Raw genomic sequence first — 23,520 nt, 5'->3', positions numbered from 1 at the left:
GTCGGGGTCCTATGGGAGCGAGCTTCTTCACCATTTTTAGTCCTTGGACAATTTCTTTCGAAATGCCCAGATTCGCCACAACTGTAACAAACCTGACCCATTTTCACACCAAGAGCTTGGGGATTTGGTTATGCCGGTGCCCTGCAGAAACGAGTGGTGTGTCCTTGTCTGCTGCAGTTCTTACATCGCAATTTGCGGCATTTTCCTACGTGGTGGAAGTTGCATTTCTTGCACTCTGGTAGATTTCCAGCGTATCGCCGAACTGGCATTGGTGCTGGAGTGGCAGATGTTGTGGCTGTAGAAGTTGTCACGTGTTGTTGTCTCTTGGCAAGTTTCTGAGATAACTTGCGCTCCTTTTTGTTCCAGAACTTCCGTTTATTGTTCTTAGGTTTGGGAGTTGGGGTATCATCCTGACTAGGCCCTTGTCGGTTTCTGGGTGTGTTGCTACGGTTTGAAGTGTTGAAACTGTTTCCATTTTCATTTAGGTTGCTGGCGTTGAATTGCGCCATGACAACGTTTACAGTGGCTGTGACTGTGGCCTGAAATGTAGCGAAGTCCATCTGCAGAAATGGTATCTCACTAGTCGGTTGGTTACCTCCTTGTGAAGACACGATTCTGTGGCATGTCGAGAAACGATCTAGTGAGTAACGATGATCATCGGTAGTTGTATTTCACAAATTTATATACTTATAAATTTCGCGCCTTAGAGGGCTACTCTGAATGGTTCTGATAATGTTTCTAAAGTGTACTCTTATGGAAGTGGGTATTACACGAGCGTTAATCAAGCTAAGTTATACTGGTTTCCGAGTGTATGATAATCCAACTCCTATAGTGTCCTGATAATTAACCATAAAAGAAGTCTATATAAAATAAACTTATGGGTTTGAATTGGCTATTCTTGAAATGAATTTCTGACGAGACATTTGTGAGGTGGTATTTCTCCGATAAAAATTCCAAGATGAAATGGTGGTATGACTTTGATTGAGTTACTTAGTTCGCAGGCTACTAATCTAGAATAAATTTTTGATAATGATAATCTTTAACTGAAATAAGATTGCTGTCATTATAGTTGGTATTGAGATTACACAGAGTTCGGAAAATTTGACCTAGGAGTAGGTCTATAGCGTACCAACAGAGGGAAAATTGACAACATAAAGAACTAGTGAAACAGTATTTGCAAGATAGGAATTGTCTACAGGCAAAAGAGCTACTCGGAGCATAGATATGAAGGCTATTTCTTAAACAAAAAGGGAGGATGAGTAGAGTATTTCCTATCGGCGACGGGCACTCCGCAGATGAATCCTTAATTCGGCCAGTTGACGTTCCACACCAAGCAGGCGCCTCTCGTATACTGACTGGCGTGCTCGGAGCTCCATGACTTCAACTCGGGTTGCAGCTAGCTCTTGCCGCAGTGCTTCATTGTCTCTCATAGCTCTCCCGTGAGCAATTTCAAGGCGATGAATGCGATTCATACTTGTGCTTGAATTTGCTTCGAGTTCCACAGTTTGCTGAAGGACTGTTGCACCTAAATCAACATTGCGAGCCACTCGACGAACCAGGATTGGAAGGGCACTGTCTGCGGGGCCTCCCTCGTCCAGATTGTAGAAGTTGTGGTTTCCGTTGTATGGGAGGGGTTGGCCTTGTTCGTGGCTCCACCTATTCAAACTCCCAACCCACATAGGCGTTGGACCTTGGAATTCAAATCGGTGGTTAGGATTTGGTATTGGGGCCACTCGAGGTAGGTTCTCAACTTCAGGTTCTGAGTCAGTCTCCTCAGGAAATTGTTCGGTGAAGTCGTTGTCCAAGGGAATTTCATGGTTTTCTTCGGGCTCTGCCTCGAGCCATCCATTATTTCCTTGGTTGGGAAAATACGGGTCACCAGGGAGATGGAATCCAGCCATGCTATCTACGCGAGGATAGAAGGATATAGTTAATAGACGTCGGGTCTAATAATACTTCCATAGTATGATAATTGTATGCTCAATACTTTGTTGTTATCTTATAGTCGCTAAAATACTCCTATAGTACTTTAATGTTGTAGGTTCTGTTCTTTTGATCTCTTGAGGTATATAAAGTTTGGTAAGTTTTAGGTCTGCTGCAACAACACAGTCACTCCCAAGCATATGTTGGTCATGTCTCGAATAAATATAGTTGATCAGGCTATATTGACCCAAGACATGATTACATAACCGCCCAGGTTTAACCGCAGTGTCCAATATCCAAATACTTTTGTTTTGTTCTACCTATGACTCTGGTTCTGTTATGTATGCATACTTGTATACTTCTTATAAAATACTTATATTTTAAAAGTATACTTTTAGTTCAGAGCATTTCAGCCCCTTAGTGTTTATAGTTGTATACTATGTAAGGTTCGGTATACTTAGTTCACTATAAACAAGAGCTCTGATACCAATATGTCACACCCCCAAACCGGAGCGGCGGAAACGTTTCGGGGGCGGATGACTTCATGTATAGTATCACAACAATTGTATCATAGTAATTAAAGTAAACACAACCATTACATTAAATATATAATAAGTGTTTACATTAGTTTGCTTCGTACTCTTATACATCCCAAAAGTATAATAAAAGTAAAAGGCGTGACTCTAGGTGCTTCGTCTTCTCAAAAGTCTATCAAGGTACCTGTCTGAGAATACAAGCAGTTTTGAAAAGAGTATCAGCATAAAGCTGGTGAGTTCATAAGAATCTTTTGTAGTAAAAACCGGTTAACGAATCAGTGATAATGTTTTGTATGTTTCCAAGAAAATCCAATATTTTCTTTAGTAAAAGTGCGATAGTATTAGTAAAAATGTTTGTATGACTGAACTACCACTAGATATTGTTTGATAAATTTTGTATGAAAATCTCTGTATGAAATGTTCTGTTTGAAAACCCTGGTTATTACCAGTATGTATACTAGTTTTAGTTCTCATAACGAAACCATGTATTCGACCATACTTATGCTAAATGATCGTTGTTCCTGTATAGCTTATTACTACATAAGTAAATCGTTGTTATCTATTTGCGAGTTTTATGTCCATACATTAACTTGATATGGCGCGAATTGGGCACCCGTATCCTTTATGACTTTGTCACCCGTAGACCTGCCGATCCTACTGTAGCTAGCAGCAAGGTGCGGGATAGTCAGTCCCGTATAGATCTATACACAAAAATCACGCTCTCCTTCGAGGCGATTCTGGATCATAAGGGGGTAGTCTTCCACTAGTACATGTAATTGTACCCAAAGACATGTCTCTCAAGCTAGATTAACGATGTTACAAGTAATAATGCGAGAAAACCTTTATATAAATAATCTTTCATAAAAGATGTGTGTATATGTATATGTTTAACCTTGTATGTATCCCCAAACTATACTTAATATAGTTTGTGTGTATGTATATGTATAACGTTGTATGTATCCCCAAACTACACTTAATATAGTTGGTGTGTATGTATATGTATAACCTTGTATGTATCCCCAAACTATACTCAATATAGTTTGTGTGTATGTATATGTATAACCTTGTATGTATCCCCAAACTATACTTGAAATAGTTTGTGTGTATGTATATGTATAACCTTGTATGTATCCCCAAACTATACTTAATATAGTTTGTGTGTATGTATATGTATAACCTTGTATGTATGCCCAAACTATACTTAATATAGTGTGTGTGTATGTATATGTATAACCTTGTTTGAATTTCCAAACTATACCTATTATAGTTTGTGTATTTGTATATGTAAAATCATGTATCGATCTGAAAACTGTGTGGTTAAACTCGTAAGTTGAAAATGTCTCTTATGCTCAGCATAATACAGAAGGGATAAAATATCTAAATATTTTGTAAAACTGTAGAAACTATGTATTTGTATTGATTTCCTCCGTTTTAAGTTTACTGAAATCCTTTTGTATAAATTTCATAAATCATTTATGTTTGGCTTGTATTCCCCCCCTAAAAGCATTAAAAACTCGGAAAAATGTAGGGGTATGAACTCACCTCGAGTGAGTGGTTTGTATGAAAGATCGATATGAGATGCTGAGTGACAAGTGAAGCCTCGAACACAATTGGATCCTATTTAACATGTAATAACACATATAGGTATCAAATTAGGGTATTTCACTACTAGACATGATGGGAAACCACTCTAGGGACTTGGAAACACTTGAACTAAGTGCTAAAATCACATATGATTGAGTGAGGGAAGTGTACGGCCACCCTAGGGGTGTGTGCGGCCATGGGTGTGCGGCCCATGAGTGTACGGCCGTACACATATGAAGAGGTGTGCTTTTGAGGTGTTTCCAAGGTTCTAACTAGCATCCAAGAAGTGTTCTAGGTCCCATGCTTAGTTGTAATACAAGTTTGAGGTCTAAAATGATCATCAAAGTGGGTTTGCATCCCTAAGAGGTGTGTGCGGCCGTACAAGGGGTGTGCGGCCGTACAACCTTCATGTGCATGCCCAATTTGACGACTTTAAGGTGAATCAAGGCTAGTATCATGTCCAAGTAGAAGATAAGGGTCAAACTCTCACTTTGGAGGGCCTTTAAGGGGGTGTACGGCCAACCTTATGAAGGTGTGCGGCCGTACTCCTTCAAAGATGAAGAACATGATGAAACTTTGATGAACGAAGGCTTGAATCAAGAGGTCTTTCAAGTATAACAAACTAGAGAATGGAATACTCATGTTTTTGAAGCCTTGGAGGGTTCACGGTTGAAGAACTTGAGAGAGAATGGAGTAGTGTGCAGCCAAGAGAAGAAAGGAATGAAGGAAGGGGTTCTACTCATATATATAGGGGTGGGTGACCCACCACCTTGAGTGTGCGGCCCTGAGGGAGGGTGTACGGCCGCACACCCATGTGTACGGCCGTACACTCCTCCTGAAGAAGTGTATGGCCTGAAATACTACTCTACGACTTTGATACTTCATTCCTAATCTCAACCTTGGTTGTACTTAAGCTTATAATGCTTAAACGAACCCTTAAACAGTGCTAAATGACAACAGAAACGGGTCTAACATTGATTGAATAAAGTAGTTGTATGGGATAGAAGTTCCGAGTTGTCACATATAACATTATAATATAATTAACCACTTACTTTATTGATTAAGAACTGATACTTTTACCTTTGAAAACTCATCTTACGTCATGGAATATACATCAGTGTTAACTGTTAGTTACACCAATATCTTTCACGCCTACAATCTAATACAACAAATCATTTACAATATCTAATTACAATATATGTAACTTAAAATATCAGGAAAAATAAAATTATAGAATTTAAAAATATAGAAAGAACTTTAAGGCAGTGGAAAACATTATTCTCTTTGACTTTGAATCTTTTATATCTTTCTTTTAAAGCAATAAAAAGGATTGATCATTTGAATCTTTGATACATCCAATGAAGATCATATAACCCATTACATATTTCAACATAGAACATTTTTATTTGACAACTACTACCTTCTTCTCCGTTTATATGTATTTCATATAAAATACTAGAAAGATAAGAGAAACAAGTATGAGTAACCAAACCTATGAAATGATGTTCTTATATATGTTAAACTAGTTGTGAGACCCGTATACTGTATGGGTTCATTAAAAAAAATGTTAAATACGAATGATTAAACGTGAAGTTTATTTGAATTTTAAATTTGAAATAAGTGAAAATTATGAGAAAAAAAATAAAAAAACATACAAAAAAATAAATTAAAATTATGTGTTTAACTGTCAATCCTATGTAGTAAACGAGTTAATTATAAAAAAAAATTTAATACGAAAGTTTAAAATGTAAATTTATTTAAAATTGAAATTGAAGTTTAAAATTTGAAATTTTAAATTAATATTGTAATTATGGTAGTTTAATTTATAAAAACCAAATTAATGGTATATTGAAAAATAAAAAATGAAGTAAATGACAAGTAGAAATAAAATATCTCAAAATTAGGACAAAATAACATGCGTTCAATTGAATGAGAGAACAACATTTGACAGAATACACATTTATTTATTAGTATAGATATTTTAATTACTTTATCATTTAAGTTTAGTAAGTTGAAGATGTGGGGGATTGGTAATGAATATGATGCAAAATAAACCTATTTTGAACCATATTGATTTTATTAATCAACTTTAAAAGATATATATATATATATATATATATATATATATATATATATATATATATATATATATATGGTTTATACATCTCATACGGTCATACTATCTGAATGCGGTGCGGTTTGCTACGGTTATTAGTCAAAACCTCATCACTAACCGCATATGCGGTTAATATATTTTTCAAAACCACTTGATGCGATTATTTTTGCGATGCGGTTAGGCGGTTAGTTTTGCGGTGCAGTTTTTTTTTTTTTTTTTTCGGTTATTAACCACATGGATTTGGTGTGGTTATTTTGTATGGTTTTTTGAAAACTAATAATAATAATAAAAAAGAATAACATATAAGAAAATTAACTTAAACCACAAACAACTAATATCTTAAAAATGTGAAATCACTCGTAATTAAAAATAAATATCTTAAAATTGTGAAATTTCACCATTTTTCAAAGTTAAACATAACAAAAAACCAACACTTTTGTCTTTTAAATTTTATCATTCTTTCATCCATAAAACTTGTCTTATTTTTAATATTTAATATATTAATAATTAATAAAATAAAATTGTATATAATATATGCGGTGCGGTGCAGTTTTTTTGCGGTTTTTGAAAACTAATAAGCGCACCGCACCGCAAATTTACAGTTTTTGAAAAACAGAAAACTTCACCATCGGTTTTTATTGCGGTTGCGGTTTATGCGGTTTTTACGGTTAATTTTAGTTGCGGTGTGTTTTTGCTCACGCTTAGTTGAATCTATCTAACGTATCGTGTTGAAAATGTAAATTACGGTTTCAAAAAAAATATATATATATATCAAACGATATAATTCTACAAATAGGAAACTGTCATTTCATCTAATAAATATGATTATGAAGAGATTTGAAAACGATATTGCCTATTGCATAATTGTAAACCGACATACTTTAATATCTATAATTAAATATTTATTAAGTTCCTGATTCTGACCCAAACATATGTCGTGCTTTAGTTGGCTCAGTCACGAAAGCATTAGGTTTTGTTTCCTTCCTTTAAACACATTCATGAATCATCACATAAACTATTATATTACAAGGTTGATTATTATTAATCCATCAGTATATAAACTGATAAATAAACAACGACAGTTAATTGATCTGAAAAATGTGTTTGTTTTTCTTACATTAAAAGATAATCATGTTGGGATATTTATTTGCATTGTTTGACAAATAATATTTTTAATCAAACCTTTCATGAATTAATTATTATTTAGAGAAGGTAGACGAATATCTTATCAAGCTCCCTAAAGCTAGAGCGCATTTGTCTTTAGTAGAAATATTTAATCAATTCGTATCTAATCATATATAATATTGTTTAATAAAAAGTATAGATTAATTTTATATTTTAAAGTGAAACCTTTTTTTTAGATAGAAAGCCTTTGCTTTGGCTGTCACTTTCTCATGAGAGCTAAAGTAGAAAGTTTTAGAGCATAGAAGAAGGGTGAATAAGCAAGACGCTATGATGACAATGGTTGAATCAAAGGAAATGAAAATAAAAAAGAGAAAAAAAGATTGAAATAAGGTTAATACATATTTATATATCATATGCACCCTTTATATGTTTTAAAAAACAACGTTAGTACATATTTATATAATTATATTTTACAATCTTATATGCAACAAAATGATTTTGACAAGAATTATGCAATCGTTTATAAGACTTCAGCAATTTATATTGATAAAAGATTAATTGAATTGCATAAGTTAATAATGCGCAAATGCAAAATGATATGATAAATCTATGGATGTCCATTTTGTTCCATAAATTAATTAAAAAAAGTGTAAATTAGTATTACATAAATATACATTTAATCTTACAAAAATATCTGTTAGAAATATGAGTTTAATATCATTTGGAAATCTGAGAATCATGATTATCACTTTCAAATCAAAGTATTTGGGTCGTACTCCAAATCCTCAATTGGATAAGACTCAGAGAAAATCAGAGCAAAAGAAAGAGAATGAGAGGGTATGTTTTCGTGATTACCAGATTACGACCAAAAAACTAGTTTTTGATCTATGTCTGAAAATTGTCACAAGATAGTTTCAAACTGTCACAAACCACCAAAACTGTTAAAACAAGTGTTTGGATAAGAATAAAATATCGGGTCAATTGTAAAAAAAAAAAAAAAAAAAAAAAAACAGATTTCAGCTCGACCCCAGCTAGGGGCTCTGCCCCTTGGACCCCGCCAGGGGCTGCTGCCCCTTGGACCCCGCTCCCAGGGGCGTTGCCCCCGGACCCCCATTCGTTCAGGGGCTTCGCCCATAAATAATAGTGTACTTTGAATCTTGAATAAACTTAAACAAGTGTGCACTGCGCACCTTCCTTACTTGTTTAATATTCATCAAATTTTATTTTGGTCAACATTTCAAACCATTACACTTAGATACAATTAGTGAAACAATTCACCAACAAATCTCCCCTATTTAAGTGTAATCTTGATTAACTTAAAAAAACATAACAACAACAAACTGATGCATAAATGAAATGTCGTGCCGATTGAATTTCATATTAGTATATTATTCATTCCAAATATTCGAATATCAGTGTGTGACTAAGGATTGAACCCTTTCTATTCATAGTGAACACATGAAGATAATACACACAACAGTTTACATTCTCATAAGTTCTATCTTGACACTATATTTTACTAGCTTGTGTCCCATCCTTCAACAAGCATATGAAAGTCAATTCCCAACTTCTTGAAGCAGCTAAACTTCATGCTTATATAGGTAGTTCTTTTGTTCTTACACCTGCAAATGCAATTTTTCAAAGAACTATTGAGAAATAAAATTTCAACCTCCTTAACTTGCTGTACTGAACACATACGTTGGTATGACGATAAAATGTGTTCCAATCTTCAAATATCAAGCTTTCCCCATTGAATTCAACATCTAATATTGCATTAGATGGGAATTGGGTATCTCAATATAAAAGATTTTAAGTGGACTTTCAACCCATCCTTACAGCCACCTTGTGCACAAGATTTCGGGCTAACCCTTTGGGTAGATGATCGGCTAAATTTAACTGAGTTCTTACAAACTCCACAGATATCACACCAGTCATGATAAGCTCACGAATTATGCTACGTCTAACACCAAAATGTCTAGACTTTCCATTGTACACTTGACTATAAGCCTTAGCCAAGGTTGCAGCACTATCATATTTAATAGAAATGGTAGATATCGGTTTGGGCCATAATGGAATTTCATAAATCAAATTCCTTAGCCACTCAGCTTTCTTACCAACAGAAGACAATGCACCAAACTCAGAGTCCATGGTTGAATTAGTAATACAATTTTGTTTCCTAGATGCCGATGAAATGGAACCTCCTCCAAGAAGAAACACCCAACCACTTGTAGAGGGGTGATCCTTTAAGTTGTTAATCCAGCTGGCATGTGAATAACCTTCCAAAACAAAAGGATATCCACTATAAGTTAAACCATAGTTCATGGTCCCTTTCAAATACTTGAATACTCTACTCACAGCTTGCCAATGATGTGAACTAGGATTACTAGTTTATCTACTAAGCCTTCCCACAACATATGATATATCAGGCCTAGTACTAATCATGACATACATTAGACAACCAATAGCCCTTGAGTATTCAAGTTGAGACACTGGAGATCCTTTATTATGTAGAAGCTTAAGACTAGGATCTACAGGAGTGCTAACAGGAGAACAATTCTCAAAGTTAAACTTTTTCAATATCCTCTCAATGTAATGAGATTGAAAAATTGAAATCCCATTGTTTCCTTGTTTAATTCTTATACCAAGAATTACCTCATCCTCCCCAGGTCTTTCATTTCAAAACTAGATGATAAGAATTTCTAGGTTTTATCAATTTCTTCTAAATTAGTACCAAAAATCAACATATCATCCATATATAGACAAATCATAACTCCTTTACCAGAATTATCAAATACGCTATATACACACTTGTCAGCTTGGTTTAATGCAAAACCATTAGACAAGAAAACATAATCAAACTTTTGATGCCATTGATTTGGTGCTTGTTTGAAACCATATAATGATTTCTTCAACTTGCACACTTTGTGTTGATTTCTAGGCACCACAAACCCTTCAGGTTGTTTCATGTATATTTCCTCATCGAAATCACCATTCACGAATGCAGTTTTCACATCTATTTGGTGAATCACAAGATTATGTATAGCTGCAAGAGCTAATAATAATCTAATAGTGGAAATTCTGGCAACAGGAGCATAAGTATCAAAGAAATTATTGCCTTCATTTTGTCTAAAGCCTTTGATAACCAATCTGGCTTTATACTTATCAATCGTGCCATCCACCTTCATTTTCCTTTTGAGGATCGATTTAAATCCTAATGGTTTGCAACCAGGAGGTAAATCAAACAATACCCAAGTATTGTTATGCATGATAATATCAATCTCATCTTGAATAGCCTCTTTCCAGAAATTAACATCCCTAGAAGCCATAGCTTCACTGAAAGTCTTTGGATCCTCCTTAATATTAAAACAATATTGATGTTGAGACACAGTCTCATCCCTTGTTCCTTCATCTAAATATAGTTTAAAATCAGATCCAAATGATTTAGTTTTTCTAGCTCTAGTACTCTTCCTAAGTTCAGGCATAAAACTTTTACCACCAGAAACATCTTCAGCTTGAGTTGTGTTCTTACTGATAGATTATTGAATCATGTCCCTTGGTCTAGGTATAAATGTAAATCTTTCTTCATCAAAGATAGCATCTCTTGACTCTATAACAGTGTTCACAGACACAAAGTCATTAGATTCCAAAACATAGAATCTATAAGCTTTGGAATGCTTAGCATATCCAAAAATGAAACAATCTATACCTCTTTTACCCAATGTATTCTTTTTGGGTCCAGTGAGCCTCACAGCTTCTCGACAACCCCAAACTTTGAGATAACTCAAATTTGGTACCTTTTTACACCAAAGTTTATAAGGAGTATTCTTACTCATTTTGTTTGGAGTTCTATTCAAAATATAAGATGCAGTTAACATAGCCTCACCCCATAAACCTTCACTTAAAACTGATTAGGACAACATGGAATTAACCATTTCTTTTAAAGTTCTATTTTTCCTTTCAGATACACCATTTTGTTGTGGTGTATAAGAAGTCGTGGTTTGATGTATTATTCCAGTTGATTCAAAATCAATTGGATCATAATACTCACCACCTCGATCAGTACGCAAAACTTTTATTAATTTATTTTTATGAAGTTCAACCTGTTGTTTATTAATCTTAAATTTATTAAGAGCTTTATATTTGGAATGTAGAAAATAGACATAAAAATATCTAGATGCATCATCAATAAAAGTAACAAGACACTTTTTATTTCCAAGGGAAGGTGTTTGTAAGTCCCAAATCTGCTTGTGTATCAATCACATCCGTTTGATGGTGCAGAATCGCAATCAAACGGATGATGCCAAATCAAAATAAAGAAGAAGGAGAAGAAGAATAATATGAATCTATGATGTATTCAAGATTGGAATTATGAACAATACACAAGATTCACACACACTTGCACCTTCTATCCTTTCTCTCTCTAGAACACCTTAGAATACACACACTTAAGCTCCTCTAGCCGTACACTCCTCACCCACTTAACATTTATTTATATGGAACATGGGCCGTGAACCCGTAAACACAACCTGGCTGTGAACACACTCGTGAACACATCTAACCGCAAACACCAAGGATGTTTACGGTCCTAGACTAAAAATACAACTACCTAGAAAATCAAAGTATAAACCATATTTTTGACTCAACAATCTCCCCCTTGGTTTATAGCTTTCTTTTCTAACTGACCCAACAAACTCCCCCTAAAAAGGTAGCAGGCTTTTCTTGTTAATCTTCTTTGGGAGCTTGGCCTCAACATTAATCTTCAAATTCTTCACAACTTCAAGATGAACTTGATGAATCTTCAATGAATGACTTCATCTGGAGCAGTTGGGCTTTTCTTCAAAATTTGACTCTGAACACACATTGGGTGACGAGGCTTCTTGAAAAGATTCTTGAAAGATAGCGCTTTCAGCTTGAGAATCTTCAGAGAGAATATCAGAGAGAAATAATCTTCTGGATCACTTCAGCAGGTTCATAGATAGCCGCAAATTGATTGAGGAGGCTTCAATGCAATCTATCACATAATCTTCAAGTACAGCTTCACCTTGCTTCTGGGGTTGAAGGATTGGATGTTGAAAGAATAATCTTCATTTCTTGCTCCTTCGAATGAGAATTCTTCGGTGATCACGGACGAAGCCTTGGCTCAGAAAATCTTGATACAGTCTCCATGAGTCTCATCTACATCTGAATTCACTTTTCAAGACAAAGCAAAAACTAAAAGAAAACTTAGCACACAATATTTTTGGATTTTTCATATTTTCTTGAAAAATACAAACATAAACAAAAATATTTTTGGATTTTTGATTTTTCCAAATAAGAAATAAAACAGAATATAACACTATTTTTGGATTTTTCATTTTCTGATTTTTGTTTGATTTTTGATTTTTTTTAATTCTCCCCCTAAATTTGTGCATAGAGGAAAACTATGAACAAATTTAACAAAAACAAAAATATTTGGGATCAAAGTTGTGAGAGAGTCTTAACTTTGTTTATCAGTACCTTCACATTCATGAATAAATCTGGTCAATTGCCGGTATTGTGGTCCACTTAAACACGAAGAATATTGAGAAACTTTTCCAAATATACCATTCAGCTGACGACGACCACGGGTATTGTTGTCCACTTAAATTAAGCAACGAGATCTACAGACAACCTCTAAATGATTCAATTTTAGTTACACTAGAACGTGTTCCCCACTTCCCGATATACCCTGGTTATCAAGAACTTCCAAAGAACTCCTTACTTTAGGTGAGTAAACAATTATTAAGGAGGAAGACAGATTTAGAGATAAGTGCATATGTTGTGTCCCAGGTCGGATCACTTTCAATCACGCAGAGGGGACAACATATGACTACACAAAGATAGAGGGTTATAGAGATAGTAGGGTGCATATGCTGTGTCCCAGGTCGGATCTTTCGATCACGCAGAGGGGACAACATATGGCTAACAGATAGAAATAATTTCATAGATAAGGAGGTGCGTAGAAATAGAGTTGCATATGTTGTATTCCAGGTAGGATCTCTTCCAATCACGCAGAGGAAGCAACATATGACTAACAAATAGAAAGCAAGAAAATAACTTCCTACAGACCTACTTTATCAGAACCCCCCAGTTGCCCTATCAGAACCAGAATTAAGGACATAAGTCCGTACATCAAGGAAAAGTTGAACCACTGTTCTAGATGCGTATTAATTTAGTGTATCCCGTGGGTTCTCGTGTTTATCTCACTACTCAATCTACCCGAGTGTCTTATGGTCAGTCCAAACAATCCTATCTAAATCCACACTCTCAAATCCTTCGTGCCAACCAACACATTGAACACAGAGTCTAGACAATTCAGATTCAGTCCCTTACACTGGTTTAGACTGCCCGTTATCACTTTATCTTGATATCACTTCCCAATAAACATATAAGAAAATAAAAATTGTCTAAATAATTGTCTTCAAAACAAATTAGTTTAAGATAAACTCAGGAGTATCGAGAAGAAAACTCAAACCGTAAGTCACCGATTGAATTTGCATCTAGAAGGTCTGAGAACAGCACGCATAATCTCAGAATAGATTTGAAACTTCTTCACATCGTTAAGCACAAACCCCATGTGTGATACTTTCCTCTCTTCCCTTCCCGCAAAGGACACATACTCTCAAACAATGTTCTGAGTGTTGTAGAGTTGAGAGATGTCCCCTATAATGTGCCTGGAACAACCACTACCAACAGACCGAAGTCTGATGATATGCCTCCACAGCTGCCCCAACACAGAGCAGGATCAGTTGGTCTTTAGAACCCAGTCCATTTTGAAACTGGGTCGACCTTTATTGTCTATGCAATATACTTTCTCCCAAGACATATCCTGCTTATGACAAACAGAAGATGAAGAAACGTTAGAAGCATTAGGAGATTTGGGAGATTGAACCTTTGGTACCCATCTGTAGTTGGGTTTAACCCATTTCTTGTTCGGTCCGATGGGTGCCTCAATACTTGCTTTTGAACTGGAAGCGGATCGTTGAGATGACTTTGATTTGATTGATCTTGATTTCGCTGGAGCATCTCTTGGATTGGATTTCTTGGCCGGCATACCCTTCTTGTTGTTGGAAGATGAATCCTTGGCCTTTTTCGCATTCCAGTCACCATTTCGTAATTGTGACCTTGAAGGGCTTCTTTTGGGGTATTTCTCTCTTGGCGCGTTCTGCCAGCCTTGTGCGTAGTAGGGAACGTATGCGCGATTAGGACAGTTTCTGGCAATGTGTCCAGGTGTTCCACAGTGAAATCATGTCTTTTTCTTCACTGGGAAGTTGTTTCTTCCTACCCATGGTGGCGTGTCCTTGCCTTGTCTTTTATTGTTCGGACAAGCACACTTGCAACAGGCACTCTGTTTCATTGGAATTGGTGGCCTGTATTTCTCAACAACAGGTTTTTTAGGAGTGACTGAGTTAGAAGCAACAGGTTCAGAGTTCAAGGAGACATTGGTTTGTTCAACAGTATTCTCCTTGTTCTCATCTTCCGCTACTTTACCTGCACAAGAAGTAGAAATATTAGAATTCTTCACCTCAACACCCTCAGTTGGCCCTGATTGTTCAGTCTTAACTGAAGCTGAAGCAGGGGGTTGGCCATACTTAAGGTGTGCTTCATTTTCAATTTCTTCCTTAGTCAGAGGGGTGAAAGTATAGTGATCATTGAAAGGAGGTGGAACATCATGATACCCTAGACCCTTGTTTTGATTATCTTTAAATGTTAATTGTTTTTCTATCATGGACACAACTACCTCACTTGACACATCAAATTTCTTAAAGTTGAATTCAACATCTTTATATTTGGCTTTTAATGCATCAATTTCAGCAGTCACAACATCAAAATCTTTCTTAAGATATCTATAATGGACACACTTGTCACTGTACTCTGCCTGTAATTTCCCAAAGTCCTTAGTCTTGGCCTCTAGTTGTTCTTTTAATGGTTTTAGGCCTTTCCTAATTTGGTACCCCTCATATTTAAGTTCCTCATTCTCTCTTTTTAATAAATCGATGTGTTCACGTAAATTTTTAACAATTTTAATGCAAGTTTGAGAGCATGAAACTTTATTGACCGGAATGTTTGAGGAACTCGTTGATTTAAAAATATGTCCTTTGACTTAAAACATCAAAAGTCAACCTTAAAAGTCAAATTTAAAAAATCAAACTTAAAAGTCAAACTTAAAAAGTCAAACTTAAAAGTCAAACCGAAAAGCTAAATTTGAAAATTTGAAAGTTAAATGAGAAAGTGCAAGTTTAAAGTCAAAGGTCAAACTTTAAAGTCAAAGTCAAAATTTTAATTCAAAAGTCAATTTAGAAAGTAAAAAAAATAAAAACTAAAATTTTGGGTTGAAAATGTAATTTTAAGATTTAAAAAAATTGATTTTTTTGCGCAAAATATGTAAAAAATGCGAAATTGTGTTCGGAATCGAGTCCTTTTGAATTAAATTTGGGAGGAATGAAGCAAGAGGCAGCCTAGCCTAACTGGTAACACGCGTGGGATGTTGAAGCGAGGCACCCGGGTTCGATTCCTGGCAGCTCCAAAAATCCCTCCTTATTTTTAATAAGCGCTGAACGAGACAGAGGCTGTTGCTGATCGAGACCGAGGCTGCTGAACGAGATAGAGGTTGCTGCTGATCGAGACCGAGGCTGCTGCTGATCGTTGAATGAGGCTGCTGAATGCTGAATGAGAGTGGGTCGAACACGTCTGGGCCGTGAATTCTGCTGGGCCGTGAACTGTCCGATGACCGCAAACTCTCGTGGGCCGTAAACGTCCGAGAAACCCTAATTCGTGATTACGGCCACCGCCGAGAAACCCTAGCCGTAAACTGATCGCGGCCGACGCCGAGAAACCCTAGCCGCAAACTGATTACGGACGAGAACCCTCCTTCGGCCGTGAACCCTTCAACTGGCCGTAAACCCTTCGCAGATTACGTGAAAAACAACGTTTTTCACCTCTTTTTGCTCCAAAACTCGATCAAAAACTCGTTTTTAGCAAAAATGCAAAGAACAAACCCCCCTATTTTGCCAAGATCTATCAAAAAACACAGAAATCCTTCAAAAATAAGATCAAATACGATGCATATTTAAAAAAATTGATTGATACAATCCAAGCTCTGATACCACTTGTAAGTCCCAAATCTGCTTGTGTATCAATCAGATCCGTTTGATGGTGCGGAATCCCAATCAAACGGATGATGCCAGATCAAAATAGAAGAGAAGGAGAAGAAGAATAAGTGAAATCTATGATGTATTCAATGAATAGAATGATGCTCCATCCACATAGTACACACACACACACACACACACTAGTTCTTCTCTCTCTAAAACACCTTGGATTTCACACACTTAAGCTCCTCTGGCCGTACACTCCTCATCCACTCCTCACCCGTAACACCTATATATATACTTAAGGAACATGGGCCGTAAATGGATTCACGGCCGTAAACACCCATTGGGTCGTAAACACTTTTCGGTCCTAGATGGAAAATTACAATTGCCTAGAAAAGCAAAGTATAAACCATAATTTAGACCCAACAGTGTTGCATGGAAATCACATAAATCACTATGTATAAGTTCCAACACCTTGCTTCCCCTAACAACATCTTTGAAAGGTTTTCTTGTGATTTTAGTTAATATGCATGTTTTACATTTTTCATTGTTTATATCAAAAGCCGAAATTAAACTAAAATTTTGACATGTCTTTTAATCTCTTGTAATGAATGTGTCCTAGTCTAGCATGCCATAAGTCAGATTTATTAAAATTATTGCTAGTATTAGAAGAAGCCATGCAAACAGAATTAACATAACTAGGATAATTAATATTAAGCCTAATCATTCCATTACATACATATCCGAAACCCATAAAAGAACCATTTCTTGACAAGATATTCTTGTCACTTTCTAGTACTTGATTGTAACCACAATTATTTAAAACAATTTTAAACACAAGATTCTTTCGAATCCCTGGTACATATAAAACATTGTTCAGACAAAAACACTTTCCAAAAGTAAAGTAAAGTAAAACAGATCCTACACCATTGATTGGTTCAATTGCAACATTTCCCAATTTCACCATAGATCCATCTTCAATTGGTTGACATTCCTTAAACCAACAAAGATCTTTACATATATGGCTTGTTGCATCCGAATCAACCCACCATGCAACATCATCATCCTGCACATAAAACGCTTCAGAAATCACAGAAATATAATTCTGAACATATTTAGAATTCTACATGAAAACAGAAATCTGACCTTGTTGCTTTTCTGGATCCTTGGATCCACTTGGTCCAACACCATCCTTGTTCACTTTACGAAGATGCCAATCTTTCTTAAAGTGACCCGGTTTGTTACAATTCCAACAAACCAACTTAGCCTTCTAGTTGGAAGACTTGTCATCCCATAGTATGTGCTTATAACTTGTATTGTTAAAGTAGGTTGATTAAGTTCTTAATAGTTCTTTTGAAAGCTTGGGCAAGGATTTTATGCACTCATGAATGGATAGGATACATGGCTATAATAGTGTCAAATATGAAACATTTGATATTGTGTTTGACTTATGTGTATAGTATCTTTAGTTACTCAAATGAGTTGATGGGTTCAATCCTTAGGATACCCTGATTCTCGAGTATTTGACATGTATATTGTGCTAATTTGAAAATTCAATTTTCAAGATATTTTTATTTATGCATAAGTTTGATTTGTGTTTGCTGTTAGTTAATTAAGGATTACACTAAAATGGGGGAGGAATGCTGGTGATTTTAGTTTTATCAACATATTTTGGTGTAATTAATATTAATAATGAGATAGGTCGGGTTTCATTAACTAACCGAGCTTGGAGGTACGAGGTGCATATTCGGTGTGATAATTGTGAACTCGGGATGGGATACTCTCGCCTAACAATCAGACATGTGCACATACAATAGATAATCACATAACAGTCTACAGAGACAACATACTAGGGTCCAATCATCCTCAGGATGGAATACCCTCAACTACCAATCTAACAGGTGCACATATATCAGGTAAGCACATAACAGTCTACAGATAGTCAAACCGATCTATAGATCAGTAAGTATAGCAACATCCTATCTACTAGGATACCGATCTAATAAATCTCACAAATAATAGAGCAGGATAACGATCCAAAGGGTCGGCCTTGCTGCCTTAGACCCTTGAGTATAGTGAGGAGAACTCACCTTGCAGTAGGGCTGTGGTGACAATATCCAACTCCCGAGTCACAGCTACGAACTCAGCCGCCTGTAACCACCATATGAATAATTCCATCAAAATCCCAAATTACCCTCAGAAGTCAAACTTGGTCAACCCTTGGTCAAAGTCAAAGTCAACGGTCAAGGTCAACAGTCCATGTTGACCCAACTCGACGAGTCCAGCTTACCGACTCGTCGAGTTCCTTTAGAACTCAGGAACTGCGAAAACCCAAGTCAACTCGCCGAGTTTCCAGACAACTTGTCGAGTCATGCAGTGTCCAAAAGATCGATAAAATCCTAACCAACTCGTCGAGTTACCTCACTAACTCGCCGAGTTCATTCAGAATCCATAAAGCGGGAAACCCTCATCCAACTCGTCGAGTTGATTATGCAACTCATCGAGTTCCTTTAACCCTTTTCTCATTCATATGCTTTTAAGCGAAACCAAGGCTCCAAACTGTAGATCTAGCCTCCTAGGGTGTAGTTACCACGTAAAGTTGCCAACTTTACGTGTATGCAAGGCTTCAAGAGGCTAAAACACCCAAAACTAGTCTTAGGAAGTGTTTAAGGACATGGGGAAAGGCCAAGACTAGATAAAACCGATAACTTTATTGCTATGGGGGTCAAGAGGAGTGCAGATCTGAAGTTACAACTTCAAATCATACTCAACTTCCAAAAATGGCTCCAAAGTGGGCTAAAAAGACCCTAAACTCTTGAATGGAGAGATCTAATAAGAATATGATCAATGTAACGAGTTTTTACCTTAAAATGAATGCCAAAACGAAGTAGATGCTAGATCAACAAGGTCCTTCTCGTTCCAAGCTTCTCAATCTTCAAGTCTCTTCAAGAAATGCACCAAACACACACTCTTTAGCCTCATACACACTCAAAATAGGAGGTTAGGTCGATTAGGGTTTGTTTCTGGACGTGGAGGTGGTAATGGAGGCTGGAGGGAGGACTTAAGGTCCTTTAAATAGGGTGCAAACCCTAGAAATTAGGGTTTTCATAATCAACTCCAACTCGTCGAGTTGGATCCTCCAACTTGTTGAGTAGGTTCTAAGTTCATGCGGCCTGATCAGTTTCTACACGACGAGTTGGGGCCTCCAACTCGTCGAGTAGGTTTCCTTAATTACATAAAATCCCTAAAATCTCATTCTTAGAAATCGGGATGTTACAACTCTCCTCCACTTGAACTTGGCTTCGTCCTCGAAGCCTGCTGCAGTGAACAAATCCGGATAATGCTCTTGCATCCCAGCCTCCGACTCCCAAGTCTACTCGGATCCTATCCGATGCTGCTACGGATACCTTTACCAAAGGTATCTCCTTACTACGAAGAACCTTTACCTTTCCTACCAAGATGGCCACCGGCCTCTCGACGTAGTTCAAACACTCATCGTCCTAAAGATCACCCAACGATACCACGCCATCCTCGTCCGACACACACTTTCGCAACTGCGAAACATGGGAAGTGCTATGAATCTAACTGATCTCCTCCGGAAGACCCAGCCGATACGCTACCTTGCCAACCTTGGCAAAAACCGAAATGGCCCGATATATCGGGGACCCAATTTCCCTTCTTCTTGAAGCGGATCACACACTGAAAACCTGAAGTTCTCGCCAGAACAAAATCATGGATCATACGCGGCTGCCGATAATTCTCTGCTGGAAAAGAGATTATATATTCTTTCAAGAGAAGGCTCGTTCAATGACCGACTTTCCAGGGATAAAATGAACAACGGGGGGCAAACTGGGTGATGAAACCTTCTTGTGCTGATATGATAAGGTTTTCCTTACCTCCCGAACAAAAATACATAAAACAATCAATTAACAAGCGCAAACACTCATACCCGGCCCAATCAGCCTCGGGCTAGAATACCAGGCATGCCTACGACGGGGCCAGTCATCCCTACGATGGAACACCCTTGTATCACGCACATGTTTGGCTCAATCAACCCTCGGGTTGGAATACCAAACACGTCAGGTCCAATCAATCATAGGGTCCGGTCATCCTCATGATGGAATACCCTAGATTGGAATACCACTATATACATAACTCGGGTCTAAACCGATAACTTGAGATCCATGGGCCTATCCTTGCATCTCGCCTAAGATCCTCTAATTCGTCGCGGCCGATTATGACTCGCCGAACCTTAACAATACATCCATTCCGAAAGCGCTCCAACATGAGAGATGAACTATTACGATCTCTAAGTGTAACATCCCAAAATTTGAGGCCACAAAATTTTGTTTTTAAATTAAGCAAGTCATAAAATATGTTACCAAAACATTGTCAATATTACATCAGGTTTAAACCACAATGTCGTGTCTCAAAATCATAACATCATAAGTGATGAAAATCAGAGTTCAATCCCAGAAGCTCATTGCGGAAATCATGTGTGAATGTGTGATGCGCTGCTACACCTCCGGCTCCTTCCTGAAACCAAAACTGAAACTGTAAGCACAAAGCTTAGTGAGTTCCCCCATCACACCACATACCATATAATATCGTCAGTATCCTTCAACCGGTAACTATCATCAGTATCTTTCAACTGTTATCTGTCATCGGTATCTTTCAACCGGTAACTGTCATCGGTATCTTTCAACCGGTATCTGTCATCGGTATCTTTCAACCGGTAACTGGGGGCTATTTGACCCCTATCATTATCATACAATAACAAGGTATAATCATACAATCAGGCATAACTAGGTACTGACCTACCCCCACTTGGTCCTAAAGACCAATGCCAGGGAAAAACTAATCCCTACCACAACCATTAACACACATACCATATCACACATGCATATCTCATGACCAAAGCACATAACCATACCAAGATAATTATCACAAAGACAATTACCTAACAGCTACCCTTGTTGGTGGGCCGGCATTGTGGCCTTAGACCCACCCCTACTGGAAGGCAACTCACCTCGAACGAGTAGCTGCTGATAACCTGCGTGGGAAATCTCTGTCTGCTGCTGCTCCGGAAATCCTCCGGCTATAATCCCTACAAAACACTTAATCAGAGTCTGATATCTATTCCTAGGGTAAGATGACCATTTTACCCTTGACCAAGTCCAAGTCAAAGTCAAAGTCAAAGTCAACTTCCAGTTGACCTGACTCGCCGAGTTGGGCCACCAACTCGTCGAGTCCCTATCTCTTCAACTGTCCTCATCCACGTCTCTACTCGTCGAACTTAGCAACGACTCGACGAGTTCTCCTTATAAAACAACCCCGGATGAACCTTCATCCGACTCGCCGAGTTGTATGAACAACTCGTCGAGTTCATCTTCATCCTATGAACAAGTCCTGTCCTCGACTCGCCGAGTTGTATGAACAACTCGTCGAGTTCATCTTCAAGAGTTGGGAGATTGCCTTGGACTCGCCGAGTCGGCTCATGCACTCGCCGAGTCCTATGAACTCCAGGACTATGGCTTATCCCAATACGTTTGGGTCACTCCCCTGGACCCTCTGAAACCTTCCTACACTCAACTGGGTCTCTTGAACCATAACAGAAAAGGGGAGTCTAACCTCGGACTCGCCGAGTGCAAGAACGACTCGCCGAGTCTATACAGTCCAAGTCTATTTCTTCGATTTCTGGTGTACAACTCTTGTCCAAATGATAGATCTAGGTCCCTAAACTCGATCTAGCACGTAAAGTTACGAACTTTACGTGCATGCATGGGACTTTGGGCCAAAAAGGCTCTAAAAGAGGCTCTTAAGTTGCATGTGGGCTTCCATGGGTGCAATAGCAGCCCTTTTCTGCTTTGTAATTCCTCCATGGACCTAGATCCGAAGCCTCAACCCCCAACCATGCTTACAATCATGGTTGGTTACCAAGAATGGCTTATAAAAGCCCTAAATCTCCCCAAAAAGGGATCTAGCAAATAAACAAGCAAGGTATCGACTTTATACCTTCTGGGAACTGCAAATGATGCACAAACTTGAACTCCCTTGGTCTTCTCTTGATTCCTCTAGGCCCTTCCCTCTTCCTTGTGATCAAAACCACCAAAAACCACCACAAATGCCTTTAGATCTTCACACACACAGATAGGGTTTGCTATGGGCGGTTTCTGGAAGCAATTGGGACGAAGGGTGGCCGAATGAGATGCTTAAATATGGTGCAAACCCTTAGATTAGGGTTTTGTCCAGTCAGAGTCTACTCGTCGAGTCTGGAAGCCGACTCGACGAGTCCGTCATTTAAATACCGGATCAAATCCGCTTCTACTCGACGAGTTGGGCCTTTCAACTCGCCGAGTCCCAGGCCAAAAACACAAAATACTTAAATAAAATACATACCAGGAAACAGGTGCTACAAATCTCCCCCACTTATTTTAGACTTCGTCCTCGAAGTCTGCTGCTCGTTCCGGGAAAAGCTCTGGATAATGCTCCATCATCTCATCCACCGCCTCCCAAGTCCATTCTGAGCCCTTCCGGTGCTGCCATTACACCTTCACCAGCTCGACCCTCTTGTTCCTCAGATCCTTCGACTTCCGGTCGAGGATCGCTACAGGCCGCTCGATGTAATTCAGGCTGTCATCGACCTGAATATCCTCCAAAGGTACCACTGCCGAATCGTCCACCAAACATTTCCGTAACTGGGAGATGTGAAAAGTGTTATGAATCTGTCTGAGTTCTGCTGGCAGGTCCAGCCTATACGCCACTTTGCCCACCCGGGCTATAACCCTGAAGGGTCCAATATACCTGGGGACCCAACTTGCCCCGCTTCCTGAATCGGATGACGCCTTTCCATGGCGACACCTTCAGGAGAACCATATCTCTGACCTGAAACTCAAGGTCTGATCGGCGCTTGTCGGCATAACTTTTCTGCCGACTCTAAGCAGTCTGAAGCCTGCTCTGAACCTGCTGAATCCTCTCTGTCGTCTTGAGCACCACTTCGGTGCTCCCCATGATCCTCTGGCCAACCTCACCCCAACATATCGGGGTCCTGCACTTCCTCCCGTATAACATCTCGAAGGGAGGACGGTCAATACTCGCGTGGTAGCTGTTGTTGTACGAGAAC

Source organism: Lactuca virosa, chromosome 2 (genome assembly GCF_052849685.1).
Source record: "Lactuca virosa cultivar CGN04683 chromosome 2, Lactuca_virosa_CGN04683_v6, whole genome shotgun sequence".
NCBI lineage: Eukaryota > Viridiplantae > Streptophyta > Magnoliopsida > Asterales > Asteraceae > Lactuca > Lactuca virosa.
The sequence above is the reverse complement of the archived record's forward strand: the minus strand, read 5'-3'. Positions refer to the sequence as shown.